The sequence below is a fragment of the Arachis hypogaea genome, chromosome 18 (assembly GCF_003086295.3).
Source record: "Arachis hypogaea cultivar Tifrunner chromosome 18, arahy.Tifrunner.gnm2.J5K5, whole genome shotgun sequence".
Classification (NCBI taxonomy): Eukaryota; Viridiplantae; Streptophyta; class Magnoliopsida; order Fabales; family Fabaceae; genus Arachis; species Arachis hypogaea.
The window spans coordinates 85,308,439-85,334,111 of record NC_092053.1 but is presented as its reverse complement, the minus strand read 5'-3'; the positions used below and the strand labels follow the sequence as shown (position 1 = coordinate 85,334,111).

At 40.5% G+C, this 25,673-nt stretch overlaps 1 pseudogene; it reads left to right on the top strand.

Moving 5' to 3' along the window:
• The first annotated feature begins 2,773 nt into the window (after positions 1-2,773).
• On the top strand, positions 2,774-2,875 carry LOC112774532 (small nucleolar RNA R71; annotated as a pseudogene).
• Positions 2,876-25,673: the final 22,798 nt, after the last annotated feature.

Sequence of the window (25,673 nt, the reverse complement as noted above, 5' to 3'; positions counted from 1 at the left end):
GGGGTTTAGCATGGGATGGGCACAAGGATCATCACTTTTATGATGGATTTGGTTCGATTTCCAAGTGTGTCATTCTTCCAGTGTTGCATGGCAACATTTCCCAATGTATTCCCTTTGAAGATATGTGTATAGTCCCCATTTTTGAAGTGGCCGAACCCTCCTTCTTCACTTGTCCCATCAATTTCTCTTTAATCCTTCCTTTAATTCCTATACAAAACAAAGGAATAAAATTAATAACGTCGAAAGTTGGCGGCAAAATTAGAAAATGGGATAACTACTTTTTAAAATTTTTGTTTTTAACTAACTAAGTGCTATCCATGAATGCAAACCAACTGACTATTTAACTGTCCATGTATGCAACATTGGTGACACCAAACTTAGTTTGTGGCCATGTAGTGTAAAAAGATTTGTTCAAGGTTCTAAGAGTGACATGATATGAATTGCATTTATGTTCTCTTAGTGTGCCTTGAACACCAAACTTGTTCTTCACTATATGTTGCATACAAGGATTCATTTAAGTGTATGTCAAAGTTGTTTTGGAATTCCTGAACCTTGCTTTATTAACTACTTTAAAAGCATATAAAACATGGGTTGCCTCCCATGAAGCGCTTCTTTAACGTCACTAGCTTGACATTCTGCCTTTGTCAGGGTGGTTGGTAATGCTTCAAATCTTCTCCCCTCACAGTGAATCTATCTCCATTGGCTTTATTAAGGATCTCCACATGTTCTAAGGAGAGAATTCTACTGATGGTGAAAACTTTAGGCAGCTGAGATGGGATGGTGGGGAGATGAGGTGGAATAGCTGGGAGATGAGCTGAGATCACTTTATCCCCTGGAGAGAAATCTTCTGTAGGGATTTTTATTCCTTCATCCCCTTGGTGCATTCTTCCTTGTTTCGTTTAATGTTACCCTGCTCTTTGTGGCCTCCTTTCCCAGGGAAATTTTTGCTGGTCTCATATCACTCTGGTGGGCTTGGCTTCTCTTGGGTTTCCTTTAGCTGTTGCACCTTCTGACTATTTTATTTGCCAACCAAAGGGATTCCAGGGTGTACTGTTTGTGCTTCGGTGCTTGTTTCTTTCACCAGTGCATCATTGTGATCTTCCTTTGGTTCTTTGTTTTCTTGATCTGCTTCTTGTGAGGGTTTGAAGACATTGAATGCGAGTTGTTCATCATGTATCCTCAGTTTTAGCTCTCCTCGCTCCACATCTATAAGTGCTTTGGATGTGGCTAGGAATGGTCTTCCCAATATGATTGGGTGGAGGTGACTCTCTTCCATTTCCAATATGACAGTCTGTGGGAAGGAAGTAGTTCCCAACCTTTACCAACACGTTTTCAACCACTCCTACTGCTTGTTTTTTAGTTTTGACAACCAGCTTGATGACTACGTCTGTGGGCGTTAGCTCATTGATCTGCAGCTTCTTCATGAGGGATAAAGGCATTAAGTTGATGCTTGCTCCCAGGTCACAGAGTCCTTTATCAAACCTTGTTTCTCCTATGGCACAGGGGATGTGAAAACTCCCTAGATCCTTCCTTTTTGTAGGCAACTCTGGTTGAATGAGAGCACTGCACTCCTTATTCATCACTATTGTTTGTCCTCCTTTGAGTGAGCTTTTCCTGGTCAGCAGCTCCTTCATACACTTAATGTATGAGGGCATTTGTTGGAGAGCCTTGATAAATGGTATGTTTACTTGAAGGGATGCAAACATGTCGAGGAACTTTGATTATATTCTCTTTTCTACACCATCTTTGAGTCTTTGTGGAAAAGGTGCATAGAGTTTCAGAATCTCCTTCTGTGTAGTTTTGGTTTCTTGGTTACCCTCTTCCTGCTTCTCTGCTGAAGTATCTCCAGAGTGTTCTAAGGGATTGTTCAGCTCTTCCTCAGTCCCCTTATCACTTATAGTAACCATCTTGCATTCTTCCCATCTCATTTTCTTTGCTTCACCTTTCGGGTTTTTCTCTGTGTTACTTGGGAAACTGTCAGTAGGTTTGGGAATCTTCTCAGAGAGGTATTCCAGTTGAAATTCCAGCCTCTTGATGGTGTCTCCCTGGTTTTTGATATTGGCTCGCACCTCCTCCTTGAACACCTTGTTATCTTGGATTTCCTTACACATGCCTTCAAGTAGAGTCTCGATTCTAGAGAGTCTATCTTAGGATGATAGTGAGTTGAGATTGAAGGGATGAGAAGGGCCATTTTGGTTTTGATATAGATGTTGAGAGGTATTGTTAGGTGAGTGCTGATATGATCTCTGTGTGGAATGTTGGTGAGTTGCATTGTTGTTGGGGTTGTGATGTCTCTGATCTTGGCCTTGATCTTGTTAATTTCCCCACCCAAAGTCCGGGTAGTTCCTCCAACCAGGATTATAAGTTTTGGAGTATGGATCATGGGTCTACCTAGGTAAGTTCCCAATGTAGTTGGCTTGTTCCTGATCACTCTCATCCTCTGTATTCACTCCTTCTTGAGCTGTTGATGAGGTGGTGACTGCTGCCACCTGGTTTCTTTCCACCTTCTTGGTAAGGTCAGCCAGCTACTTGGTGATCATCTTGTTTTGAGCCAGCAGTGCATCCATGTTGTTCAGCTCCATCACTCCTCTAGTATTTTCCCTTTCAGAAGCATAGAAGTAATCATTCTCAGCTACAATCTCAATGGCATCTATGGCTTCTTCAATGGTCTTCTTCTTGTTCAGAGATCCCCGAATGAGTGATCTACTGCCATCTTTGATTCATAAGAAAGACCCTCATAGAAAATATGTAACTGCACCCATTCATTGAACATGTCTGGTGGGCACCTTCTTGTCAAGTCCTTAAACCTCTCCCATGCTTCATAGAGAGTTTCACCATCTTGTTGCTTGAAGGTTTGTACATCAGCTCTCAACCCGTTAATTCTCTGAGGAGGGTAGAATCTTGCCAAGAATTTGTTCACCACATCTTCCCAGGTTGTTAAACTCTCCTTCGGGAAAGATTCCAGCCATTTAGATGCTTTGTCCTTGAGTGAAAAAGAAAACAAAAGCAATCTATAGGTTCAGGATGAACACCATTCGACTTCACAGTATCACATATCCTTAGGAAGGTGGTGAGATGTTGATTGGGGTCTTCTTGGACACTTCCTCCGAATGAACAGTTGTTCTGAACAAGGGTGATGAGCTATGGCTTTAGTTCAAAGTTATTGGCATGTATGGTTGGCTTTTGGATGCTACTTCCGCAATTTCCTGGGTTTGGATTGATATAAGAGCCTATAACTCCTCTCTCTTGCCTAGCATGATTTGCTGGTCCTTCTCTGGCATGGTTGTGAGCCTCTTCTTCATGGTGGTTCTCCATATTCTCCTCTATGTTTGGTTCAAAATACTCCTCCTCTTCCTCAGCACCAACGACTCTCTTTCCTCTTGCTTCCCTCCTTAATCTAAGGAAGATCCTCTCAGGTTCAGAATCAAAGGAAGTTGAAGCCCCGCTTCTTCTACCTGTCATACAACCAACAGAGCAAAAAGCAGGAAAGGGAATCGATGGAGCAGTTACTCCTATTAGGGGTGATGTTAGTGTGAGTGATGCAATATATCAAACAGTTAGTGGTTAGTGAACTGAATTGTAAAAAAAATAAAGATAACACCACAAATGGGTTAGGGGAAAAAGGGAAGAAAATAACTAAAACTGAAAGTAAATCACTCAAATGAAATTAAATCAAACAAAGAAAAATGCTCAATCTAGTTATCCACCAATTTAGTCATTGTTGATACAAAGTCAATCCCTGGCAATGGCACCATAAACTTGATGCACGAAAACTTGTCTCTCAACAAATTTCCCTTCGACAAGTATACCGAATTGTCGTCAAGTAAAAACTCACAATAGAGTGAGGTCGAATCCCATAGGGATTGATTGGTCAAGCAACTTTAATCAGAGGAATGTTCTAGTTGAGCTAAGTAGAAATGGAGTTGAGATTTGCAGAAAAGTTAATGGCGGGAAAGTAAATACAGAAAATGTAATTGCTAGAAGTAAATGGCAGAATGTAAATGACGGAAAGTAAATTGCAGAATCTTAAACGGGGGTTTGGGGAAATGAACATAAAAGTAGATGGCAGAAAGTAAAGAGAATGGGTAAGATCAGAAATGGGGGATTCATTGGGCTCAGGAGATGTTGTATTCTCCAGATCAAGTTCATTCTCATCTCTTCCTCAATCAATGCATTCATTGATCTCCTTGGCAATCTTAAGTGATTGGATTCCAATTCCTTGTAATTCAATCTCTCAAATCTTGATCAATAGCCAATTCCTTGGTCTAATTGCTCATGAGAAGAGATGAAGTATGGTCACTGATTATACCACATGTATTCCCAAATCAAAGTGTTGGTAGGATTATATGTCACTATATCCATCCAAACCCTAATTTGGTCCAACATGAGAAAGCATTTCTAGCATGATCTCATCATTCCTCTTCCAAGGTTCTGAAGAGATCCAAGTATGAATAGCTTTTTTTCCAAGACAACTACCCAATTGGATGAAGATTGAAAGCCTTCTAGTAAAATCAAGAGAAAAGAAAGAAGAAGAATAATGAAAACTATTATTGATCCATCAAATTACAACAGAGCTCCCTAACCCAATAGAAAGGGGTCTAGTTGTTCATAGCTCTGGAAATGGAAGAAGATAAAGAAGAATGCATTGTCCAATTAACTAGAAATTACAGAGAAAGTAAAATATACAGAGTGTAGTTCTCCCAAAATGCCCCCAGAAGCTCCCTACTAGCTCAAAACTACTCCTATATATACTACTCTTCTGATCTTCTAGTTGGCTCTTCAAGTCTTGGATATGGGCCTTCGATCTTGAGTTGAAGCAGTTACAATCTTCAGTGGGCTCAGCTTTGCTTGCAGAAAAAGTGTGAGTTAGGCATCGACGTTAGTTAGGACGTTAGTGGTGTTAACGTTAAGTGAAAATGTGGGTTCGAGAACGTTAGTGACGATCACCTTTTACACTAACTTTCCAAACCAAAAATGATCCACGTTAACTTCAACGTTAGTGGCACTAACGTGACCACTAACGTTGCCTCTTGGTCCTTCGCAATTGTTATTGGCATTCACCTTTTCCAATAACGTTGCTAATTGCCTCTTTTACCCGCGTTAAAGTTCACATTAGTTTAACTAACGTGACCCTTAACGTGGGCATGCCTAAGTTTCGAGAGCGTTAGTGACACTTACCTTTGTCACTAACGCTCCAAATGCCCTCCTTCCCACGTTAGAGTTCACGTTATTTAGATTAACGTGGCCACTAACGTGGTGGTAATTGCCATCTCCAACATTAGTGACAAAGGTGAGTGTCACTAACGTTGGCCTATCACTCCTTGCTCCACGTTACCCTTCACGTTAGTGGTCTTAACGTGACCACTAATGTGGGCAATGTTGGCCTAGTCCAATGTTAGTGACAAAGGTGAGTGTCACTAACATTGGCAATTTCTTCCTCCTCCCACGTTAGAGTTCACGTTAATTAGATTAACGTGGCTTACGTATGGCCTTTTGGAACGTTAGTGGTGTTCAATTTTACCACTAACGTTGGAGCTCCTCTTTTCTTCCCACGTTGGCTCCCATGTTAATGTAACTAACGTGGAAGCTAACGTGGGCTATGATGGCTTTCGAAGGCGTTATTGGCGATCACTTTTCTCATTAACGCCACAAGCTTATGCCCATTCCACGTTAGTGGTCACGTTAATTAGACTAACGTGGCTACTAACATGGCTCTTCCTTGCTTCCTTTGTCCTGAAATCAAGCAAATAAAGTGCATCAAAGCTCTATTCCAAGTCATGGGATCATGCATTATCCAATTTGTCATTCGATTCATGCATAATTCTCATGAAATCATGTAAAGTTTACAATGTTTGCTTGAATCAAGATGTAAGTATATTTCTACCCAAAACTTGCTTATTTATTAAGAAAATGCATGAAACTACCCTAAAACAGTAAAGAAAAGGTCAGTGAAACTGGCCAAAATGCCCTGGCATCAAAGCTGCATCAGGTAGTACTAAGGAAGCCTCCTCTGAAGAAGAAGCTTATGATCCTGAGAACCCTGCAATGGAAGAGGTGAATTACATGGGAGAATCCTACGGAAACACCTACAATCTTTCATGGGGGAATCATCCTAATCTCTCATGGAAAGATCAACAGAAGCCTAATCAAGGCTTTAATAATAATAATAATGGTGGAAGAAATAAGTTTGGCAATAGCAAACCTTTTCCATCATCTTCTCAGCAACAGACAGAGAATTCTAAGCAGAGCCACTCTGACTTAGCAACTGTAGTCTCTGATCTATCTAAGACCACTCTCAGTTTCTTGACTGAAGCAAGGTCCTCCATTAGAAATTTGGAGGCACAAGTGGGTCAGCTGAGTAAGAAAGTTACTGAACTCCCTCCTAGTACTCTCCCAAGCAATACAGAAGAGAATCCAAAAAGAGAGTGCAAGGCCATAACTATAACCTACATGGTCGAACCCGGAGAGGAAGACAAGGCAATGATTTCCAGTGAGGAAAACCTCAATGGACGTCCACTGGCCTCCAAGGAGTTTTCTAATGAGGAACCAAAGGAATCTGAGGCTCATATAGAGACCATAGAGATTCCACTTGACTTACTATTGCCATTCATGAGCTCTGATGAGTATTCTTCCTCTGAAGAGGATGAAGATATTGCTGAAGAGGAGGTTGCTTAATATCTATGAGCAATCATGAAGCTGAATGCCAAGTTATTTGGTAATGAGACTTAGGAGGATGAACTCTCATTGCTCATCAATGAACTAAATGATTTGGTTCAACTGAAATTACCTCAGAAGAAACAGGATCCTGGAAAGTTCTCAATACCTTGTACCATAGGCACCATGACCTTTAAAAAGGCTCTGTGTGACCTGGGGTCAAGTATAAACCTCATGCCATTCTCTGTAATGGAGAAACTAGGGATCTTTGAGGTGCAAGCTGCAAGAATCTCACTGGAGATGGCAGACAATTCGAGGAAACAGGCTTATGGACTTGTAGAGGATGTCTTGGTGAAGGTTGAAGGCCTTTACATCTCTGCTGACTTTATAATCCTAGACACTTGGAAGAATAAGGATGAATCCATCATCCTTGGCAGACCCTTCCTAGCCACAGCAAAAGCTGTGATTGATGTTGATAGAGGATAGTTGGTCCTTCAAGTGAATGAGGACTACCTTGTGTTTAAGGCTCAAGGATCTCCTTCTATACACATTGAGAAGAAGTATGAAAAGCTTTTCTCAATACAGAGTCAAACAGAGCCCCCACATTCAAACTCTAAGTTTGTTGTTGGAAGGCCATCATCATGCTCTGAGTATCCGTGAGGCTCCATGAGAGCCCACTGTCAAGCTATTAACATTAAAAAAGCACTTGTTGGGAGGCAACCCAATTTTTACCTATCTATGTTAAATTTCTATTGTTATTTTATGTTTTCCTTAGGTTGATGATCATGTGAAGTCACAAAAATAATTGCAAAAATCAAAGCAAAATCAAAAACAGCATTAAAAACAGCACACCCTGGGGGAGGAACTTACTGGCATTTAAACGGCAGTAAGGGTAACAGAATGGGCGTTAAACGCCCAGTCTGGCACCATTCTGGGCGTTTAACGCCAGAAAAGGGCACCAGACTGGCGTTTAATGCCAGAAAAGGGCAACAAGTTGGCGTTTAACGCCAGAAAGCGAAGAAAAGTTGGCGTTTAACGCCAGAAAGGGAAGAAAAGTTGGTGTTAAACGTCAGAAATAGGCAGCAACCTGGCGTTTAACGCCAGGATTGGCACTCCAAGGGGCATTTGCATGCCAAAATGGTGCAGAGATAAGAAAGCCTTGACACCTCAGGATCTGTGGATCCCACAGGATCCCCACCTACCTCAACTCTCTCTCTATTCTTCACACCTTCCCATAACACCCTTCCTCAAATACCCCTCTCCAATCACCTCTAATTCTCTCCCCCATAACACCCACCTCATAATTCAGATTCAAATCCTTTCCCTCCTACACCCAACCCCTAATACACGAACCCTACCCCTCTCTCAACTCCTATATAAATCCCTCATCCCTCCTTCCTTTTCACACATCATAAACACTTCTTCCCCCCTTGGCCGAACAACTTTCCTCACTCCATCTCCTCTATTTTCTTCTTCTTCTACTTCTCTCTTTCTTTTTTTTCTCGAGGACGAGCAAACCTTCTAAGTTTGGTGTGGTAAAAGCATTGCTTTTTGTTTTTCCATAACCATTTATGGCACCTAAGGCCAGAGAAACCTCTAGAAAGAGGAAAGGGAAGGCAAAAGCTTCCACCTCTGAGTCATGGAAGATGGAGAGATTCATCTCAAAGGTCTATCAAGACCACTTCTATGAAGTTGTGGCCAAGAAGAAGGTGATCTCTGAGGTCCCTTTCATGCTCAAAAGGAATGAGTATCCAGAGATCCGACATGAGATTCGAAAAAGAGGTTGGAAAGTTCTCACCAACCCCAGTCAACAAGTCAGAATCTTAATGGTTCAAGAGTTCTATGTTAATGCATGGGTCACCAAAAACCATGATCAAAGTGTGAACCCGAACCTGAAGAATTGGCTTACAATGGTTCGGGGGAAATACTTAGATTTCAGTCCGGAAAATGTAAGGTTGGTATTTAACTTGCCAATGATGCAAGGAGATGCACGCCCCTACACTAGAAGGGTCAACTTTGATCAAAGGTTGGACCAAGTCCTCATGGACATATATATGGAAGGAGCTCAGTGGAAAAGAGACTCCAAAGACAAGCCAGTTCAACTAAGAAGGCTTGATCTCAAACCCGTAGCTAGGGGATGGTTGGAGTTCATCCAACGCTCAGTCATTCCTACTAGCAACCGGTCTGAAATTACCATAGACCGGGCTATCATGATCCATAGCATCATGATTGGAGAGGAAGTAGAAGTTCATGAGGTCATATCCCTAGAACTCTACAAAGTGGCTGACAAAACCTCCACTTTGGCAAGGTTAGCCTTCCCTCATCTCATCTGTCACCTATGCAATTTAGCTGGAGTTGGCATAGAAGAAGACATCCTCATTGAAGAGGACAAGCCCATCACTAAAAAGAGGATGGAGCAAATAAGAGAGCCCACTTATGGACCTCAACAAGAGCATGAGGAAGTCCCTCATCAAGAAATCCCTGAGATGCCTCAAGAGATGTATTTTCCTTCACACAACTATTGGGAGCAAATCAACACCTTAGGCGAACTGAGTTCCAACATGGGACAACTAAGGATAGAGCACCAATAGCACTCTATTGTTCTCCGTGAAATTAGAGAGGATCAAATAGCCATGAGGGAAGAGCAACAAAGGCAAGGAAGAGACATTGAGGATCTCAAGCAATCAATAAGATCTTCAAGAGGGAGAACTAGCCGCCATCACTAAGGTGGACCCGTTCTTTAATTTCCTTGCTCTTATTTTTCTATTTTTCAAAAATTATGCTTTATGTCTTGTCTATGTTTGTGTCTTTAATACATGATCATTAGTGTCTAGTGTCTATGACTTAAAGCTATGAATGTACTATGAATCCATCACCTTTCTTAAATGAAAAATGCTTTTAATTGCAAAAGAAAAAGAAGTACATGAATTTCAAATTTTAAAATAGTTTAATTATTTTGATGTGGTGGCAATACTTTTTGTTTTTCTGAATGAATGCTTAAATAGTGCATATTTTTTAATTTGTTGTTTATGAATGTTTAAAGTGTTGGCTCTTGAAAGAATAATAAAAAAGGAGAAATGTTATTGATAATCTGAAAAATCATAAAATTGATTCTTGAAGCAAGAAAAAGCAGTGAAAAGCTTGCAGAAAAAAGAAGAACATTGCGAAAAAAAAAGAGAGAAAGAAAGAAAAAGAAAAGGCAAGCAGAAAAAGCCAGTAACCCTTTAAACCAAAAGGCAAGGGTAGAAAAAGGATCCAAGGCTTTGAGCATTAATGGATAGGAGGGCCCATAGGAATAAAATCCTGGCCTAAGCGGCTAAACCAAGCTGTCCCTAACCATGTGCTTGTGGCGTGAAGGTGTCAAGTGAAAAGCTTGAGACTGAGCGGTTAAAGTCGTGGTCCAAAGCAAAAAGAGTGTGCTTAAGAGCTCTGGATACCTCTAACTGGGGACTCTAGCAAAGCTGAGTCACAATCTGAAAAGGTTCACCCAATTATGTGTCTGTGGCATTTATGTATCCGGTGGTAATACTGGAAAATAAAATGCTTAGGGTCACGGCCAAGACTCATAAAGTAGCTATGTTCAAGAATCAACATACTGAACTAGGAGAATCAATAACACTATCTGAATTATGAGTTCCTATGGATGCCAATCATTCTGAACTTCAAAGGATAAAGTGAGATGCCAAAACTATTTAGAAGCAAAAAGCTAATGGCCCCGCTCATCTAATTAAGACTGATCTTCATAGATGTTTTTAGAATTTATTGTATATTCTCTTCTTTTTATCCTATTTTGTTTTTAGTTGCTTGGGGACAAGTAACAATTTAAGTTTGGTGTTGTGATGAGCAGATAATTTATACGCTTTTTGGCATTATTTTTACATAGTTTTTAGTATGTTTTTATTACTTTTTATTATATTCTTTTAGTTTTTAAATAAAAATCACATTTATGGACTTTACTATGATTTTGTGTGTTTTTCTGTGATTTCAGGTATTTTCTGTCTGAAATTGAGGGACCTGAGCAAAAATCTGATTCAGAGGCTGAAAAAGGACTGCAGGTGCTGTTGGATTCTGACCTCCCTGCACTCGAAGTGGATTTTATGGAGCTACAGAAGCCCAATTGGCGTGCTCTCAATTGCGTTGGAAAGTAGACATTCTGGGATTTTCAGCAATATATAATAGTTGATACTTTGCCCGAGATTTAATGGCCCAAACTGGCGTTCAAACTCAGCCCAAGGAATTCTTGCGTAAAACGCCCAAATTGGCACCAGAATTGGAGTTAAATGCCCAAGCTGGCACCAAAGCTGGTGTTTAACTCCAGGAACAGCCCAAGCACAAAAAAGCTTCAATTCTCAGCCCAAGCACACACCAAGTGGGCCCCGGAAGTGGATTTCTGCATCATTTACTTATTTCTGTAAACCCTAGGCTACTAGTTCATTATAAATAGGACCTTTTACAAGTGTATTTTCATCTTTTGATCATCTTTGATCTTGGGATCAGGTCTTTGAACCCTTTTTCCTAGACCTTCATCACTTATATATTTTCAATGGTGGAATTTCTACACCTCATAGATTAAGGTGTGGAGCTCTGCTGTTCCTCATGAATTAATGCAATTACTACTGTTTTCTATTCAATTCAAGATTATTCTTGTTCTAAGATATCCATTCACCCTTCAACATGATGAATGTGATGATCAAGTGACACTCATCACCATTCTCACTTATGAATGCGTGCCTGACAACCACTTCCGTTCTACCTGAAAAAAAGCTTGAATGCATATCTCTTGGCCTCCTGGTTCACGACGCATGGTTGCCTTTCCTGACAACAGAGCCTTCCATTTCGTGAGATCAGAGTCTTTGTGGTATAAGCTAGAATCAATTGGTAGCATTCTTAAGATCCAGAAAGTCTAAACCTTGTCTGTGGTATTCTGAGTAGGATCTGAGATGGGATGACTGTGACGAGCTTCAAACTCGCGAGTGCTGGGCGCAGTGACAGTGTGCAAAAGGATCATTGGATCTTACTCCGACACAAGTGAGAACCGACAGATGATTAGCCCTACGTAACCCATAGCCAGACCATTTTCACTGAGAGGACGGATGGTAGCCAATGACAACGGTGATCCCCCAACATACAGCTTGCCATAGAAAGGAGTACGCATGATTGGATGAAAGTAGTAGGAAAGTAGAGGTTCAGAAACAACAGGGCATCTCCATACGCTTATCTGAAATTCTCACTAATGAATTACATAAGTATTTCTATCTTATTTTATGTTTTATTTATATCTTAATTATCAAAATCCTATAACTATTTGAATCTGTCTAACTGAGATTTACAAGATGACCATAGCTTGCTTCAAGCCGACAATCTTCGTGGGATCGACCCTTACTCACGTAAGGTATTACTTGGACGACCCAGTGCACTTGCTGGTTAGTTGTGCGAGTTGTGAAAAGTGTTATCACAATTTCGTGCATCGGAAGCCACAAGGATTTGATCAACCCTCTTGGCAACAACCACCTCTAAGTTACTATCAACAAGCATTCTATGATGCGTACCAAGACAATGATTATGGTGGACCTCTTCGTGACAATCAACACCCACCACAAAATACCTATGTACCCCCTCCTCAACATAGCATTGAACCACCATACTCACAAGCCCCCTACTATCGAACACACTCATATGATCCTAACCTATATCCACCATATCAACCACCCCATGAGCCATATGAACCATATATGGAACCACCCCAATTTTAACCCAATTACTTCCAAGAATCACCACCTCCATACATACCTTGTCCATATCCATCAACCCAAGAGGCATATGATCCTAATTATGGAATCCAAGCAGAACAAGAATCAAGGGATCGTCTCAGGAAAACACTGGATAAATTTCAAGCAACCCTTCATCAATTAGAGTAAGTGGAAATTCGGAAAGTACACGTAGCTCCCATGGCTAAAGCATCTCAACCTGAGAACAAGGAATTGAAGTATGTTGTGCAACAAGTAGAAAAGGTAGAGAGTGTTGAACCACCACACCCTTATTATGATGAACCACCCTCAAATCATGAACCCTTTCTCCCAAGAAATGAACCCTCATATCCACCCCAATCTTCAATGCATGACACTCTTGGTGTTCTTCTTCAAGGGCAAAGAGAGATGCAAAGGATGACACAAGAGTTCATAGCTACCTTGACCAAGGTCGTAGGTAATTTAGCCTCTCTGCGTTTCGATACTCAAAGCACTTCCATGCTTACATGTGGAGAATCATTAGAAGAGTGTAGCATAAAGGAGACACTAGAAAATTCGGTGGACAATAAGGAACATGACTTTGTATTGGAACAAGTGGAGGAAGCCATAATAGTTGAAGAAGAAGAAGTGGTTGAAGACTTAGGAGATGCCGAACCTCCATGGGAATCTAGAGTTGCAGAGTACTCCTCCAAGAAGATTGAAATTGATGTCAAGGAGGCTAGTGCACAACCTCCATGGCATATTCCCTATGAAGACTTGGATGGGATAGATCAAGAAGCAAGTTCCCTTGGCGATGAGGATCATGAATCAAGTCCTCCTAGTGATAAATCTACATCCGCAAATGAACTCCTTGAATATGAAGGCTCTTTTCTGATTGAGTCTGAGAATGATGTGGAAGCGGAAGTCCATCGGAAAGGGTGGACGGGAGTTGAGTACACTTTGTCAAGAATGTTGGAGACTTCTCTACTTAGGTGGCTATCTACTCTTTGAATATGGTATTCTTGAAATGGATGGCCAACTTAGGAAGCTTTGTGGCATTAAATGTAAGAGAAGGATGTTTAGTGGTTGGAGTTGCAAATCAAGGCTCATCAAGGTTGATACTTCAAGAACTAAATGCAAGGGTGGAACTAGTGAACATTTGGTTGGATCTAAGAGAAGAGTTTGGTATTGCATAGAGAATTCGGACTGTCTGTCACCCGGTTGGGACAATGGTGATCCACTTCATGACAGGTGTAGAAACAAGATTTGGGATCCGGGCATACAAGAGGAACAATTTTGGGAGCTCCAAGCTTGTGACAAACTTCATCAAGGCTTGGGGAATTTACTTGGAATTGATAGAGCTTATTGGAAGTCCAAGCGTTGGTGGAAATTTCAAGATGAGTTCAAGCACAAGCCACCATGACAAGGAGCTCACCAAATGTCCAACTTAAGGACAATAACTAAAAGTGCTAGGTGGGAGACAACCCACCATGGTATGATCTTTCCTTTTTATTAGTTTTAATTTATTTCTATCAGTTTTAATTTTCAGTTCTGCATATTTACTTTTGTTTTGCATTTAAAAAAAAAGGGGGGATCGACGCGCAAGCGTCTACGACGTGCACGCGTGGTGTGTGACTGCGCAATAAAGAGAAAGCGAACAAAGAGTTGTGCTGGAACGACGCGGGAGGGGTGCGTGTCGCACAAGCCACCCCATGCGTACGCGTGCCTCATGCATACGCGTCCCCTGCAAAAATTTCAACCCATGCGTAAGCGTCAAGCACGCGTACGCATGGCATGAAAAATGGGGTAAAAGCGTGAATTTCATAGAGAGTTGTGCGCCACCGTGCTGGAAGCATGCGAGTAGTCACGCGTATGCATGACAGACGCTCACGCGTCAGTGTGCATGTTTGGCCACCCACACGTACACGTGCGCGACTTGTACGCATTGCATGGCTAATGCAGTTTTCATGTGCACGCGTGACTTGCACGCGTGCGTCGCATCCCATTTCTCATTCCCTTCTTCTTTCTTCTCTCTTTCCTCTTCTTTCTTCTCTCCCCTCTTACTCCTCCTTCTTCTTTTCTCACTTTCTTCTCATCCTTATTCTCTTCCATTCTCTTTTACATACTGCATTTGCATACTTTTCCTTCATTGCATTTTAATTCATATTTTATCCCCTTTTCTAATTTCCTATTTTACCATTGGTGTTAAATATTCTTATTCAACTATTGTATCTTTTCTGATTTTATTTTGGTGCTTAGTGACTTGTTTTACACTGTCGGGTGATATTATTTATCTGTCAATGCCAATCTTTTATGATACCTGTATTCCTTTTGTATTGACATGAATTTATATTGTCTTTCATTACCTACTATCTCTTCCCCATTGTTGCAATTTTTGAACTATTGATATGCCATTTGCTTCTACTGTTTTCTCACTTGCATGTTGTAGCTACCATGTAATTGAGACCCTCATTATTTAGCATTAACCCACCCATACTTTATTTGTCTTCTTATCTTTATTTATGGGTTACTTTTCTTCTTTTTCCTCTTCTTTCTGGATGGCCACCGAGAAGGGAAAGGAAAAGCTTCTTAGTGGGACAACAAACAAGTTCCTAAGCACATTCTTTGGAGAAAAGCATCAGTGTAGCAGCCCGTCCACTTGCACATCTTAGCATGCACCAAGGACGGTGCAATCTTTAAGTGTGGGGAGGTCGATACCGATTTTCATGGGTTAGTTATTCCCTATTTCAACACCTATATTTAATTTTTCCTTGCTAAATTAGTTGTTACATTTGCATGTTTGATTGCATGTTTGTTTGATTTTGTGCATGTTCTTCTACCACTACTTAGTTGGAGTGATAAGTTATTTTTCAAAGACCCTTTTTTATAGTATTTCACTAATTTAAATTAATTTTTTTTGTTAAACTTGTTTGAAGATTGTAATTTGGAACATGGTTGATAGCTAAGAACACACAACCTGTGAGATTTGAGCTTAATTAGATGGTTATATTATTTAACCATGATTTTTTTCTTGTGTGTTTTCTTTTCTATGACTGTAATCTATAGTTCGTTCCATTCTATATGTCCATTGTTTAGTGTATTTGCATGCATACATATGATTGAGGCCATCATTTGTTATTAGCTCACTTATCCCAAACAGCCTACCATTTCAATTACCTTTGTTTGCCACTTTGAGCCTTTTAATCCCATTTGTTCTATATTTTACCACATCACTAGCCTTAAGCGGAAAAACAATTAATTACCTGATTTGAATCTTTTGTTAGCTTAAGATAGTATGCTAACTAAGTGTGGGGAATTGTGGGAAACCTGGGTTAACGGAAATTTGTTGTGTCTCTACTTTATTTAAATATTGGGAATTTGGGTACCTACTCATGTGAAACTAGAAAAACCATATGCATTGAAATGTTACGTTTGCTTTCATGTTCGTAAAAAAAATAAAAAATAAAAAAATATATAAAAAAATTTAAATTTTTACAGCATAAATAAATAAATAAATAAATAAATAGGGGACAAAATTACCCCAATGTTAAGTTAATAAAAGATCAATGCATATGTGGTGAAATTAAAGAAAATTTGATACATGAGTATGTGATGCAAAAGTGGGAATTTTGGGTAGCTAGGCATGATTTTAGAATTACATAGAGTGTGTGTGTGTGTTAGGTGAGAGCTTAAGTTAGTCAAAGATTCATATTATAGCTCACTTGACCATACATATACCCTCACCCTTACCTTAGCCCCATTACAACCTTGAAAAGACCTCATGATATTTGCATTGGTATACTAAACATTTGTTGATTGGTTAGATGAAGAACAAAGTTTAGAAATTATGACTAGAGAATAGTAGAGTGGATTGACCCTAGACACTTGAGCGATTAGAGTACATATACACTACCAGTGAGGGTTCAATGCTTGATTCTATGTTCCCTGCTTTCATGAGCTATCTTCTTACAAGTTTACTTGTCTCTTATTGTGTGATTTGAATTAGTGGAATCTGATTTATGTTTGTCTTGGAGAATTCATTTACTTTTAACCAACTAGGTAGAAGTATTTTTGCATTTAGTTTCATTCATATAGATAGGTTGCATTTCATAAGTTTTACCATTCCTCTTCACTTCGTTATATCTTCTTTTGAGCTTAGCATGAGGACATGCTAATGTTTAAGTATGGGGAGATTTGATGCACCACTATTTTGTGGTACATTTTGTACTTAATTGAGTGGATTTTATCCACTAAACTCACACTTATTCATATAATTTACATGTTTTACATTTTCCTTCCTAACTTTGTGCTATGATTGAAAACATGCTTCTTTGGCCTTAAATTTTCTATGTTTAATCCCCTCTTATTACCATTCGATGTCGTGATATGTGTGTTAAGTGATTTTAGGGTTTACAGGGCAGGAATGGCTTAGAGGATGGAAAGGAAGCATGCAAAAGTGGAAGGAATACAAGAAATTGAAGGAATTGCTGAGCTGTCAAGCCTGACCTCTTCGTACAAAGTCGACCATAACTTGAGCTACAGAGGTCCAAATGAGGCGGTTCCAGTTACGTTGGTAAGCTAACATCCGGGGCTTCGAAATGATATTTAATTTGCCATAGTTGCCATGCTGTTAGGTGATGCGCACGCGTGGATCACGCGTACGCGTGACCGTGCAAAAGTTCAGCGACTCGTATGCGTGGGTGAAGCGTACGTGTGACAAAGCCATGTGCTGGACTTATCAAAAAATGCTAAGGGCGATTTCTGGGCTGTTTTTGGCCCAGTTTCAAACCCAAAAAACACAGATTAGAGGCTACAGAGTGGGGGAATAACATTCATTCATTCACATAATTTTAGGTTTTAGATGTAGTTTTCTAGAGAGAGAGGCTCTCTCCACTCTCTAGGTTTTAGGATTCCTTTTAGTTCTTTTCAATTTCAGATTTCTATCTTAGTTTAATTTAGTTTTCTCTTCTACTTTTATTTGTTCTAGCATTCTAATTTATTTATTTCCCTTGTTGATTACTTTATGTTTCCAATTTAGTTTATGAATTCTTCATGTTAGATTTGATTTCCCTTTTAATGCAATTTGAGGTATTTTATGTTTATTGCTTCTTCTATTATTTGCTATCATTGATTTTGTAATTGTTGGTTTTAGTATTTACATTCTCTTGTTAGTTTTCTATATTTTTATGTTATGCCTCCCAAGTATTTGACAAAATGCTTGGAAGGGCTTTAAGTTAGATTTTTCTGATCTTGGCTTTGGTTGAGTAATTGGAAACTCTTGAGTTATCAAACTCCTTTGATGATTGATAATTGAAAGTTGCTGGTTGATTTGGATCCCTCTAAAGCTAGTCTTTCCTTAGGAGTTGACTAGAAATTGAGGAATCAAATTGATTTGTCCACTTGACTTTCCTTCATAGTTAGAGGTTAACTAAGTGGGAGCAATGAACAATTCTCATCACAATTGATAAGGATAACTAGGATAGGATGTCTAGTTCTCATACCTTGCCAAGAGCTTTTTCTAGTTATTAATTTACTTTCTTGCCATTTTACTTCCTTGTTCAACCTTTCATAAAACCCAAAAAGATACCATCTCATAACCAATAGTAACACACCTCCCTGCAATTCCTTGAGAGACGACCCGAGGTTTAAATACTTCAGTTATTATTTTTATTGGGTTTGCTTTAGTGACAAACAAGTTTTTGTATGAAAGGATTCTTTGTTGGTTTAGAAACTATACTAGCAACGAGAATTTATTGTGAAATTCTAAACCGTCAAAAATCCGTTCGTCAAACGCCAGTAAGGATGACCTTACTGTGCGTTCAATGCCCAAACTGGCAGAGAAGCTGGCGTTGAACGCCAATGAAGACGTCTCCACTGAGCGTTCAGCCCCCAAAAAGACACAAGAGATGGAGTTGAACGCCAGTAAGGGTATTCCTACTGCGTATTCAACACCCACTGATGAAGTCCCTATCCAAGAATTAAAGGAAGCCAAGGCTCATATGGAGATCATAGAGGTCCCCTTGCAAGCACTCTTGCTATTCATAAGTTCTGATGAATACTCATCCTTTGATGAGGATGTGAAAACTAGGGAAGAGCAAGTTGCTCGGTACCTAGGAGCTCTCATGAAGCTAAACGCCAAGTTATTTGGAGTAAAGATATTGGAGGAAGAACCTCCAGTGCTTACCAAAGAACTCAATGTTTTGGTTCAGCAGAAGCTGCCTCAAAAGCTTCCGGATCCCGGACGCTTCCTAATTCCTTGCACCATAGGCACCATGACCTTTGAAAAGGCTCTGTGTGACCTAGGGTCAAGTATAAACCTCATGCCAATCTTTGTGATGGAGAAGTTGGGAATCTTTGAGGTACAAGCTGCAAATATGTCACTGGAGATGGCAAACAAGTCAATGAAGAAAGCATATGGCTTAGTAGAGGATGTCTTGGTGAAGGTTGAAGACCTTTACATCCCCGCAAACTTCATAATCTTAGATACTGGAGAAGATGAGGATGAATCTATTATCCTTGGAAGACCTTCCCTAGCCACGGCCAATGCTATCATTGATGTAGCAAAGGGAGTATTGATTTTACAACTAGGGGAGGAACACATCTTGTTCAAGATGCCTCACCCCAACTCTCCCTCTGAGAAAAAAGAGATAACTGTGTAACACTTAGTGTTTAACCCATCTCTCTTAGTGCAGAGCTTTACTAATCCCCCAGACACCAATTCTAAGTTTATTATTGGGCAGCCACCAACAAACACTGAGAACAAAGGTACTAAGAAGAAAGTATCTAAATGTTGGAGGGACAAAAAGATCCCCACTGAAGGCCTCTCACCTAGCATGAGAGTTGTCTTCACCAAGAAACCAGTCATACCACATACAGTGAGTCGCATCCTGTCTCTAGAGCATGTATAGCTCATCCATGAGAAAATAGGAAGAAATTTCAGTGTAAGGGGTGAAATTCTGAGCCCTTATCTATCTCTGTAAGGAGCTAACCGTTAAGCTAGTGATGTTAAAGAAGCGCTTGTTGGGAGGCCCAACCATGGTTATTATTTACATTTGTCTTTGAATTTGTTTTTTCTAGTTATTTTTCTTTAGGTTCATGATCATGTGCATTAGTCAGAATAGAGACAGAAATGTTTAGAAGTGGAAACAGAATACCTTGGAGTACATGTCTTGCTGGCGTTGAACACTAGACAAGAAGGCAGAGTGGGCGTTCAATGCCAACAAAGGGTAACATTACTGTCGTTGAACGCTAGCTAGGGAGCAAAGGCTGGGCGTTCGACACCCAACAGAGACAGAAGACCTGGCATTAAACACCACGAAGGAGGTCCCCCCCTGGGCGTTCAACGCCCTGAGTGGAGCAGTAAGCTGGCGTTCATAAGCTGGGCATTCAATGCCCATAAGGAAGGCAGGAAATTTGAATTCCCTAGCCTCTAAGGACTAGTGAGTCCCATAACATCTTCACCTATCCCACCTTCTTCTCTCTTCTTTTCACACTTCCCCACACACTTTTTCCTATAAATCATCAACCAATAACATCCATACCTCTTTCCCAAACCATCATAACTCCTACCAACCCCCACTTACTAAAATTCAAATTTTTTCACCCAAATTTCCCCCATTTAATTCGAAACCTTAATCATACCCTCCCTATAAATCCCCCCTCAAACCACTTATCCCACACATAACTCATACACCTTTAGTCCTCACTTGGCCGAATTACTCTTCCCCCTTCATCTCCATCTATTTTCTTCTTCTTCTACTCCATTACTCTCTTTTATTTAATTTTGCTCGAGGACGAGCAAAGTTTTAAGTTTGGTGTTAGAAAAGCTTTGCTTTTTGCTTTCCATTCCCACTTATGGCACCCAAGGTCGGAGAACCCTCTAGAAAGAGGAAAGGAAAGGCAGCAGCCACCACCTCCGAATCATGGGAGATGGAGAGATTCATCACCAAAGCCCACCAAGACCACTTCTATGAAGTAGTGGAAAAGAAAAAGGTGATCCCTAAGGTCCCTTTTAAGCTTAAGAAGAATGAGTACTCGGAGATTCGACATGAAATCCGGAGAAGAGGTTGGAAAGTCCTAACCAATCCCATCCAAGAGGTTGGGATCTTAATGGTGCAAGAGTTCTATGCTAATGCATGGGTCACGAAAAACCAGGACATTAGTGTAAACCCACATCCTAAAAATTGGAGCACGATGGTCCGAGGGAGAATCTTAGACTTTAGCCCAGAAAGTGTGAGGTTGATGAAAGAATATTTTTGTCGGTTAGGAATTTTCACAAAATAATTCTGTTGCTAGTATAGTTCCCAACCAACAAACAACACTCAATCAAAGTTTTAATATAGTTGTCACATGTACAAACCCCAATGAAAATAAACCGAAGTATTTAAACCTCGGTTCATCCCACAAGGAATTGCAATGAAGTGCTCAATTATTGGGTATGAAGGAACAGGGGGTTTGATTTGTTGATTGACAAGAAAAGTAAATAACAAGAAAGTAAATGACAATGAACTAATAAAGGAGAGGAAAAGAACTCTTGGCTAAGGCATGAAAATTGAGATCACCATCCTTGTCTACAAACCATATATTGACAATTATGAGGGACCAACCCATCAAGTCTACTTCTATACTTGAAGTACGTCAAACAGGCTTGATCAACATCAACCCATAAGTCCCAACCTAGCTACTAAATGTCTTAGTAGCAGGCTAGCGTTAATGGGTATCAAATTGACCAATAAGGGTTCTCAAAACACCAATTCAATAAGACCCAATGACTCAAGGTCACTTAATTCCCTTAGCCTAGGTGTTCATACCCTGGACCGAGCTATACAGTCTGGGTTGGACAGAGACAAAGCGACCGACCTCTTGCTAGGTTGGTCGTCACCGACCTCTTCCCAAAAGAGCTCAGCCAAATGATAAACCCCAATTTTGTGGTTTATCTTGTGCTTAATTTAGGGGATTTTATCACCTTTTCCCACATTTATTCAATGAAATAGCATGGTTTTGCAATTCTCCCTTGATTTGTGCTTAAATATGAAAACATGTTTTTTTAGGCCTTAAAATAGCTAAATTCAAGTCACTTTAATTTCATTCGATACCTTGATGTATTTCTTGAGTGATTTCAGGTTCATAAGGCAAGTATTGGATGGAAGAAGTGAGGAGAGAAGCATACAAAGTGGGAGAACTCATGAAGAAATGAAGGAACCATAAAGCTGTCAAGCCTGACCTTTTCACACTCAATCGACCATAACTTGAGCAACAGAGATCCAAATGAGGCGGTTCCAGTTGTGTTGGAAAGCTAACATCCGAGGCTTCAAAATGATATAAGATTTGCCATAGTTTCTTTGCGTTATGGGATGTGCACGCGCACTGTACATGTGCACACCGATGGAGCAGCATGATTCACTAAAGTGAAATCATGGCCAGTGATTTATAGAGCATTTTGGACCCAACCCAACTCATTTCTAATGCTATTTCATGCAGAATTCAAGCTTTGGCAAGGGGAAGCACTTGTTTTGTAGGGTAGCATCATGTAGGTTAGTTTCTAGAGAGAGAAGCTCCCTCTTCTCTCTAGAATTAGGTTAGGATAATCTCTCCTTGATCTAGGTTCAATCTCATCTTTTCATCCTGTTTCCTTTATGATTTCTTGCTTCTACACTTTCATTCTCTTAGTTTGTGATGTTAATTTTCCTTTTATTCTCTCTTTTATGTTCATGGATGATCATGTTGGATTTAGATCTCTTTTAATGAAATTTAATGTTTGATGTCTTATAATTGTTGATTTGAGTTGTTGTTTTACTTTCTTGCAATTGGTAGTTGGTAGATTTATTATTCTTGAATTTTTTACTATGCTTTCCTTTTTTGCCTTCCAAGTGTTTGACAAAATGCTTGGTTGGGCTTTAGAGTAGATTTTGAGCATTCTTAGCTTGGGAAGAGTAATTAGACAATCTTGAGTCATTAATACCCAATTTAGATTGGTGATCTAGAGTTGTTTGTTAATATCATTTTCAATGACTCTAATTTCTTGCTAATTCAATTAGTGATTTGATTAGGATTTTTTATTTGAGATTAACTAGTCTTGTTTGACTTTCTCTAACGGAAGATAACTTACACCTTCTTCCAACATTGGGGATGACGAAATAAGATAAATTCTTGTTAAGTATTGTTATGATTAATGACTTTGATAGAAAGCCTATGATCTCAAACCATGCCATGAATGTCTCTCTTTCTTGATTGCTTTCTTTAATTTCTTGATTTACTCTTCTTGTCATTCAAATTCTTGCTCATTTATTTTCTTACCAAAAATATAAAATCAAAACCCATTTATTCTTCATAGCCAATAATTAAGCACTTCATTACAATTCCTTATTTGGGGTTTAAATACTTCGGTTAATTTTTATTTGGGGTTTGTTATTTGTGACAACCAAATTTTTGCATATGAGGATTCTTTGTTGGTGTAGAACTATACTTGCAAAGAGAATTCATTCAATTGAGGAAATTCTATATCAACAAAAGTTTGCTCATCACCAAATTGCCATAAAGGCCTAAGCAGGCCCAAACAGAAGGATGCAGCCCACTCTAAAGGCGGCTGAAAAAGATAGGTGACCTCGCCCAAGATAAGATAAGATAAGATAACTAGCTTATCTTAAGAAGGGTCACTCTACACTACTATAAATACACTGGAGCCCCCAGGTATAACTCATATTCTAATTCTACACTAAAACCTGCCTAAAGCCCGTGCTAACTTAAGCATCGGAGTCTCTTACAGGTACCACCACCCTCCGGTGACCGAAGATCAGCAAGCATCTCAAGATCCAGCAAATCAGACGCACTAGCTCCGATGACATTAGAAGATCTCATCCGAGATCGACCTTCGGTTTCAGGTAACCCACGAAATATTGGCACCATTGCCGGGGAATATGGAAGTCATCCTACCATCATGGTAGACAATCCTGACAACGATCATGACTCCGATTTGGAAGAAAAAATACCGCATAAGAACACAGATGCTGCATCAAAGGAAACACCTCAACCCCAGGGAGACAAACAAACCCCAAACACAAAAATCTTAAATTCAATCCGTGAACAACAGGGTCGCCTTAAACAGCTCGAACAGGAAGCTGAGCGGCAACGAGAAGCCGAGAGAGACCTCCGAAGAGAAACAAGAAGGCATCGAGAGCTGGAGGACAAGCTCCTAAAGCTCGAAATAGACCTCAAAACTAATACCATCCAATCCAGTTGCGAAGATAGCCCCACAAAGACCAAGATCCGTTCACAAAGGAGATCATGGAAGCTAAAGTTCCAAAGGACTTCAAAGCCCCTGACATGACCCTGTATGATGGTACGCCTGATCCGAGCCATCATCTCAGAAATTTTAGAAGTCGAATGTATCTTACGGATGCCTCAGAGGCAATCCATTGTAAATCCTTCCCGACTACTTTGACCAAGACGGCAATCAAGTGGTTTGACAGCTTGCCGCCAAGATCAATAGCAAGCTTCGATGACCTCGCCAAGAAATTCTTAGCTAGGTTCTCCATCCAGAAAGACAAAGCCAAGCATTCTCCAAGCATACTAGGGATTAAGCAAGGAGATCGAGAAAGCCTCTGCAACTACATGGAAAGATTCAACAAAGCATGTCTGGGCATACAAAATCTTCCAACAGAAGCAGCCATCATGGGTCTCATTAATGGCCTGCGAGAAGGACCCTTTAGCCACTCCATATCCATAAAGCACCCAATATCTCTAAACGAGGTAGAAGAGCGGGCAGAAAAGTACATTAATATAGAGGAGAACTCTCGATTAGGAGAGACCTCAAAATCTGGATTCTCCTACCCACCTCGGGACAAGGACAAAGAGTCCAGGAAAAAAGAAGATCAACCTACTGAAAAACCTAGAAAATACCACAACTACACTCCTCTCAGGGTGTCCCTTATGGATATCTACAGAAAGATATGCAACACTGAGAAGATCCCGCCCCCTTGTCCGATTAAGCATAAAAGAGGAGGAAGTCGGACAGAGTATTGCGAATACCACCGAGTTTACGGGCACCCTACCAACGAGTGCTACGACCTAAAGAACATCATAGAAAAAGATATCTTAAAGAGGTGTGTCATGTCAGAGGAGGGGACAGGTCGGTCGACCTCCCCACTATTACCTTCGCTCAAGAAGACACCGCAGGCATCATCCCGGGACATGATGACCCCGTGGTCGTTACCATAATACTTGCTAATGCCAACCTCCACCGAACATTGATCGACCAAGGAAGCTCTGCGGTTATACTGTTCAAATCCGCCTTGGACAAGTTTGGCTTACAAGAAAAAGAACTTAGAGCATATCCAAATAGCCTATTCGGGCTAGGAGACGCCCCAATTCAACCATTAGGGTACATCCCACTACACACAAGCTTTGAAAAAGGAACTCGGTCTAGGACGATAAGCATAGACTATATCGTAGTCGATGTGAGCTCAGCCTACAACGCTCTAATAGATCGAACAACACTGAACCAGCTCACCGCAGTAGTCTCCACTCCATACCTATGCATGAAGTTCCCAACTCCGGAAGGGATCGCTACCATAAAGGGAGACCAAAAACTCGCGCGACGCTGCTACAACGAATGTCTAAACCTTAAAGGCAACCCCAGAGGAAAGCAAACCAATACTATAGAACTCGGGAGAATCTGAGCTCGTGAAGAACTCCACCCTCAACCAGAAGGTGAGACCGAAGAAGTTCAAATCCGAGACACTCGAGACAAAACAACAAACATAGGGGCGAATCTATGAGGAGACCTAAAGGAGCTGCTAATAAAGCTCCTAAGGGATAATTCTGACCTCTTTGCATGGAAGGCTGCCGACATGCCCGGTATTGATCCGGGACTAATGTGCCATAAGTTAGCCGTATATCCTGGATCTTGGCCAGTGCAACAGAAGCGTAGCAAGCTCAGCCCGGAGAGGTCGCAAGCCGTAGAGGTGCAAGTAAAAGCCTTGTTAGAGGCAGGGTTCATAAGGGAGGTAAAGTACCCATTATGGCTAGCCAATGTAGTATTGGTCAAGAAGTCAAATGGGAAGTGGCGGATGTGCACCGATTACACCAACCTCAACAAGGCATGCCCAAAAAATCCCTACCCAATCCCGAACATAGACACACCAGTCGACGCTTCATCAGGGTATCAATACCTCTCCTTCATGGACGCTTACTCGGGATATAATCAAATCCCAATGAATCAACCCGACCAGGAGAAAACCTCATTCTTAACCCCAAAAGCAAACTACTACTACATGCCCTTCGGACTCAAGAACG